A 7,500-nucleotide genomic window follows, 5' to 3' on the forward strand; every position below is an offset into this window, starting at 1 on the left:
AATTACAGTGCAGTAGTTAACCCATTAGGAGAAGAAGAATTGTTTGGTAATCTCAGTGTTGTCAGGTGTATGAGGACAGAAGAGAATCTGTAAAGAATGGGCCAGACTATTCGGTGTTTGTGTAGGCAAAGGGAAAGAACTGTAACCAGAGAGAAAGATCCAATGTAGTACTGTCTGGCCAATCAAAGGACCCCATAACTTTCTAGCGGTAGTATCTCAACGGGCAGCTGGTGCCCTGGCCAACCTACTACCTATATAGGTCTATAGCCTACTCTAGTCTGGACGCATAGGCCTACACTGTTAAAAAAAACGTAATTTTAATTGGAAATTCTCCGTAGAAATATACTGTTCCCAGCCGTATTTCAATAAAATACAGATTACCGTAATTTCACCCTACTTCATTATTATCTTTTACGGGTTGGTGACCGTTATATCTCCGATTTAAGTCAATATATCCATTTTTAAAACAGCAAATGCCTGGCAACATTTATTCCAGGATTTTTACCTTTTATTTTACGGCAAATTTTTAGCAGTGTAGAAAAATTCATCATTTTATCTTTCATTCTACCTTGCCAGTTGCAGCTGAGTGTCATTGTTATACATAGAAATAGAGTAATGAAATAAAACCTGTCTATGGATGTCTATTTCTCCAGATCTATTCAAAACAGAATAAACTATAGTCAGTTTTTTAGGGAGGCAGATATGCAACGACTCGTAGGGGTGCCCTTTTAGCTCGGAAAAGTTTCCTGATTGCTGATTGGTCGGAAGTATTCGAACAAAAATACTTCCGACTAATCAGCTCTTAGGAAAAATCCCGAGCTAAAAGGGCACCCCTACGAGTCAGTGCAATTCTGCCTCACTAAAAAAAATTGACTATAGGGGAGCACACATTAAAGAGCATGCCTTCGCCACGCCAAGTAGTCTTATTTCGCTTTTAATTTCATCGCGTACTTGTACTTCGATCTACTTTTTATTCAAAATGTAATGGATTTGTCATAGGGTCGTACCCCACATGTCCACCAAGTTTCGTTGAAATTTGTCCAGTAATCTTTACATAATGTTATTCACAAAAAAAAAAAAAAAAAAAAAAAAAAAAAAAAAAAAAAAAAAAAAAAAAAAAAAAAAAAAAAAAAATATTTGCCGTTTACTTGAGTGTGATTATTTGCAAAATATTGTTGCACGTGTACTTTGATGTACTTTATCTAAAATGTTACAGACTCATCCTTGGGTCATACCAATATGTCTACCAAGTTTGGTAAAAACGGTAAAGTAGATTGTTGTGTAAAGTTGCTCACAAACACACAAATAAATAAACGACCCTTTGCAAAGTAATGATTCGAGGTAATGTTTCTATTTTAATACAAGTACCAATAGTGACGTTAAGACTCCACAACTTTTGAAAACGAAATACTACCGCCAGAGAGTTATGGGGTCCTTTGACTGGCCAGACAGTACTACGTTGGATCCTTCTCTTTGGTTACGGTTCTTTCTCTTTGCCTACACATACGCCGAATAGTCTGGCCTATTCTTAACAGATTCTCCTCTGTCCTCACACACCTGACAACACTGAGGTTACTAAACAATTCTTCTTCGCTCAAGGGGTTAACTACTGCACTGTATTTGTTCTGTGGCTACTTTCCTCTTAGTAAGGGTAGAAGAGACTCTTTAGCTATGGTAAGCAGCTCTTCTAGGAGAAGGACACTCCAAAATCAAACCATTGTTCTCTAGTCTTGGGTAGTGCCATAGCCTCTGTACCATGGTCTTCCACTGTCTTGGGTTAGAGTTCTCTTGCTTGAGGGTACAATCAGGCACACTATTCTATTTAATTTCTCTTCCTCTAGTTTTGTTAAAGTTTTCATAGTTTATATAGGAAATATTTATTTTAATGTTACTCTTCTTAAAATATTTTATTTTTCCTTCTTTCCTTTCCTTACTGGGCTATTTTCCCTGTTGGGGCCCCTGGGCTTATAGCATTTTGCTTTTCCAGCTAGGGTTGTAGCTTAGCAAATAATAATAATAATAATAATATCGTGTCATTGCAAGATTTCGAAATGCACCTAGCCGATCCCGAACACCGACAAGGAAAATGATTTTAATACAGAAAGAAATCTTCAGTCAAGGTTTTTTTGTTTTCTTAAAGAAATTATATCTGAATTCATGCACTTGCAATGAGGTGAGAATATGTATGTTACAGAGACCTAAAATATAACCTTCTTTCATTTTAGTCTCCGATCTAGCTCTTATTCTTGAAACAGTCAATCTGAAAAGTGAAGCTTTATTTCGTAGTCGTTTGATTTCTGTTGATGTAATTAATGTATGTAAAAGCCATATATATCGAACATCAAGAGGATTACATTGCTTAAACGTATATAATATACTGTACTGTATCTATCTATTATACCAATGATAAGCTATTTTTTTTTTTTAGCTAGACGAAGCTTTTGTTAACCGACAAATATATATATATATATATATATATATATATATATATATATATATATATATATATATATATATATATATATATATACCACAAGATTGGCAATTGAATTACGCAAATTCTGGCAATAATTTCATGCACATCAGATACAAATTGCACAGTTAAAAACGTAATTTTAATCGTAATTATATTTTACGGGTTGGTGACCGTAATATCACTCCTTTACATCAATATATCTGGTTTTTAAACGGTAAATGCCGGGCCATATTTATTCCTGGAATTTTTACTGTATTTTTACGGGAAATTTTTAAGTGTGGCCACATGTCAAAAAGACCTTTTTGACCTTTTCGCGACCTTGGCCTTGACTTTTGACCCAATCACTCCCAAAATTTATTCAAATTGTCCTTAGATCACGGCCAATCATCCAATCAAATTTCATGAGATTCGGTTAAATATTTTCTGAGTAATGGGAATCACAAACACACAAACAGACACACAAACATATAAAAAAAACACGCCGTTTATCAAAACATAACCTTCACAACGAAGTTGGCAAAGGGAATTATGACTAACAACAAATTAATATCTTGATGTACTCCCTCAGGGCTTCTGGGTAGCTGTCTTTTATTGCTTCCTGAACACCGAAGTCCAGAACAGTATTCGCCATCACATAGAGCGATGGCGAACGGAAAGAGGCTTGTCGGAGCATCGGAGGGCATCGCTTCGACAAGGCAGCTTAAGAGACGATTCCCCCGAGAAATAGGAACAGCTTCCGCAGGTAGGCCCATTTATTTTCCCTTGGACAAGGCCACTTTCTGTTTAGGCTCAGATATCAACAATCATTGCTGGAAAGATACATAATTGCATGTCATTTTCTGCAGTTATATTCAAATTGAACTAAAAATGTAGACCTCTGATTTCAGGATTACTGTCAGTAGGCCTATAAAGCTTATTTTCCCTTGGTCAAGGCCACTTTCTGTTTAGGCTCAGATATCAACAATCATTGCTGGAAAGATACATAATTGCATGTCATTTTTCTGCAGTTATATTCAAATTGATTTGAAAATGTAGACCTCTGACTTCAGGATTACTGTCAGTAGGCTATAAAGCTTGATACAAGTAAGAGCTTTATTATTAAGTTTTCAAATATCAACAGTAATTGCTGTGAAAGATACATAATTGCATGTCATTTTCTGCAGTTATATTCAAATTGAATTGAAAATGTAGACCTCTGATTTCAGGATTACTGTCAGTAGGCCTATTATGCTTAATACAAGTAAGAGCTTTATTACCAAGTTTTCATGTTTTATTTGAAATAAGAAATTTAGTCTGAATTCAGAATTTATATCTATATTTATTGCTGTAGGCAATCGTCAAGTTACCCTTGTGGCTCTGAGGTGCCAAGAAAAAAAAAAACTCTCTCATAGTTATAGAATATCATAAGCGTATTCCACTATGATGTTCCCATTAAAAACTGGTATAGGTTTTTAAAAACATCTTTGTATAATCTACTGTAGCACATCTTTATTCAAACTGTTCACAAAGAATGCTTAAGGAATTTCTTACACTAAGTAATTTGTCGACATAAACGTTAATCCAGAACTTCGTTACTTTAGGTTGCTGCAATATTTGGCACATTTTATCTTTTTATTCAAGTTTAAACTTAATTTTGTTTTACCTTCTTTTCCGTAGCTTTATTCACATCTGGTCTTCCAAATTTTTTGCTTAGGGAGTCTAACGTTACTTTACAATTTATGATAATAAACAAAGCTTTGCTATAGCTCTGCATTTTCATTGAACATTATCTTAGTTTTACTCATATTCATTTTTAGTACTACATTTCTGCTTTCTGTATTCAAATCTTCTCTCATATTTAGCAATTCGTTCCATGATACACTAAAATAACTATATCATCTACAAATCTTAAGTTGTTTAGGTACTCCCCATTAATGTTAACTCCGACATGTTCCCAATCTAACTTCTTTAAAACTTCTAGGCACGCTGTGAATATTTTAGGAGATATGATCTCTGTTTAACCCCTTTTTCAATGGGAATCTTCTCACTATCTTTATGTAGTTTAAGGATTACTGTATTTTCTGTATAGTTATCTTCAAGTGTTCTAACATAAGATTTATCTAGTCCTGGTCTTTGAAGGGCTTTCATTACTGCTGAAGTTTTGACAGAATCAAAAGCTTTCTCATAGTCTATAAATGTCAGGCTATATAGTGGTTTATCATACTTTGTGGGCTACATTTTTTTCATTAGTTGGTTGATTGCATGGAATATGGTCAGTAACTGAATACCCACTTCTAAAGATTGCTTGCTCTCTTGGTTCATTAAAGTCTAGCTGTCTTTCTATTTGGCATAACATGATCATTGTAAATATCTTATGTATTACTGACAGTAAACTTACAGGGCGATAAGTTTTCAGGTCTTAACTGTCTCCCTTTCTGTGAATTAGTATAAAGTTTTCCCAAGCTGTGAGTATAAAGCATTCTTACAGATATTTTATGTAAAGTTCAGTTAATTTTACTGCTATGAAATCTCCTCCATCTATTACTAAATCAATTATTATGCCATCTTCTGCTGGTTTGCCTCTTAATGATTTCCTTATTTCTCCCTAATGTTACGTTTGGTATCGGTTCAGTTGTTTCATTATTTCTCTCGGTGAAGATATTTCGCATATCACTATTGTACAGCAATATATAGAAATCCTCTGCAATTCTCTCACTACTTCTATTGAGAGAGAGAGAGAGAGAGAGAGAGAGAGAGAGAGAGAGAGAGAGAGAGTTTGTTTATTTCCTTGTTTCCTTTCCCGCCTTGGCTATTTTCCTTGTTGGAGCCCTTTGGCTTATAGCATCCTGCTTTTCTTCTCTCTTTACTTCTATTGAGAGAGAGAGAGAGAGAGAGAGAGAGAGAGAGAGAGAGAGAGAGAGAGAGAGAGAGAGAGAGAGAGTGTGTGTGTGTGTGTGTTTGTTTAATTCCTTGTTTCCTTTCCCTCCTAGGCTATTTTCCTTGTTGGAGCCCTTTGGCTTATAGCATCCTGCTTCGCTCTACTTCTATTGAGAGAGAGAGAGAGAGAGAGAGAGAGAGAGAGAGAAATGGGTCTACTGATAATCTATTGAAATCTGCTTTTATTTTCCCAGCTACGGAAGACGACTGTTCGGAGGCAAGCGAGAATCCCTCTGCTCCGAACTGACGACGACGAGCACATACGTCACCAACGGTTACAACCCCGTCAGCACCCACCCTCCATCGGGCCTCCCACCCCCCGCCCCCGCCCCCGTTGCCTCCAGCGGGCCAGAGTGCAGTCTTGGTTCCCCTCATGCGGAATCACCACTGCAGCTTCGAAGATGACGTCAAGATTGTGATTAGAGATTCGGTGATATAATAAGAAAAAAAATATTTTGTTTAATGAAAAATGGAAAATAGAGTTTTCCTTTCACACTAATGAAAGACATTATATGTAAGAATTATATATAAGAATTATTTGTGTCGTTTCTAATTTGGATTGGGAACTTATGACTGGATTCATGTGTATCTTGTCGCCGGGTTCCAAACGCACATTCTAACCGGATCAATTTAAATTTCGTAATTGGATCTTATATAAACTTGTGACTATATAAAAAAAAAGTCCATTTCTTTTATCGAGGCAGATTTGCACCGACTCGCAGCGGTGCCCTTTTAGCTCGGGAAAAGTTTCCTGATCGCTGATTGGTTAGAATTATCTCGTCCAACCAATCAGCGATCAGGAAACTTTTCCGAGCTAAAAGGGCACCACTGCGAGTCGGTGCAAATATGCTTCGCTAAAAGAAATTGACTATAGATCCAATTTGGTAACCGGGATCAAACAAGTCTTGGGTCTAAACTGGTCTTTCGACTGGATCCGTATATATAAATTACAGTAAAAACCTGGTGACTGAAAAGTTTTGGAATCTCGAATTAAATCTTCCATTTTCCATTAAAAAATGTCTATTTTCTTCATTGCTTCACTTACATTTTCTAAGTAACGTTGGGATAGTACTTTAGCAAAATAACGTCTTTTGTTGCCTAGACAAAATTTTTATTTCCTTGCCTTTTACATCATACATTTGTAAGTAAATGGTAAGCTGTTGTTTCTTATTTCAATTGCTGCATAGATATTTTTTGAGGGGAGACAAGAGCTTGGCGAAGGGTAAAAAAAAAAAAAAACGCTTATCATAACCTTGGTTTTCAATACGTGCTACTGGGTTCACATAGCATTCTAAAACAAGGTAAGAATGCGTCTATTTTATGTAATTTTGAAATGGTTAGTCTTAAGAATAGAGTGGGTCCAATTAGTGATGCATTACTCGCTAGTGTAAAAGACTTTAGGACTTTAGGACTATTGTTTACACGACGTAAAGCCACAATTTTTTTTCCAGACTTATTTTTTTCCTTTAGATATTCTTCGCTCTTCAATTTAAAAAATTAAAAAAAATGACCAAAATTGGAAAATTACCGAATGGTATATAATGACCGACATTTACAGGAAACCCCGGACTTTGAATTATAAGCTAAAGGTACATTTATAAACCACTGCAAATTAAATTAGCAATCATATTGGCAAATAATCTTTAGGGGTCCTAATATAAAGACGATCCGCCTGGCCATATAGACCCAAATATTCCATACATGCATCACCATATCTTCAGACTCAATGGAAAATGTGAAAGACACAACAACTATTGGTAAAGTTTTACTGCATTACAGATTCTCATTTCGAACAGAAAAAAATATATTTTCCTGTTTTCAATAACGTGATTTGACCGAATTTAACCTTCATTTCAACCGCAAACCAACAGAACAACCAATTCAACTAACTAGAAGAAAGTCATTTTTTTTCCTAGGTTACATTGCCCTGTAGTACAGTAAAATAATACCCAACTATTATGTATGTACGCATATTATATATATTAAAAAGCCTCTTGTACGGAGGATTTTCTTCTTCAAACCTGGTGCTGAATTTGCGTAGTGAATAGATGTTATCTAATACAAAAATGTCTACTGAAAAACGTTCACCTCATAAAATGCATTTATAT

At 35.5% G+C, this 7,500-nt stretch overlaps 1 pseudogene; it reads left to right on the forward strand.

The window, feature by feature from the left end:
• LOC137616034 (diuretic hormone receptor-like) overlaps positions 1 to 6,127 on the forward strand; it is a 125,849-nt pseudogene extending 119,722 nt beyond the window's left edge.
• The last annotated feature ends 1,373 nt before the right edge of the window (positions 6,128 to 7,500 follow it).

Source organism: Palaemon carinicauda, chromosome 22 (genome assembly GCF_036898095.1).
Source record: "Palaemon carinicauda isolate YSFRI2023 chromosome 22, ASM3689809v2, whole genome shotgun sequence".
NCBI lineage: Eukaryota > Metazoa > Arthropoda > Malacostraca > Decapoda > Palaemonidae > Palaemon > Palaemon carinicauda.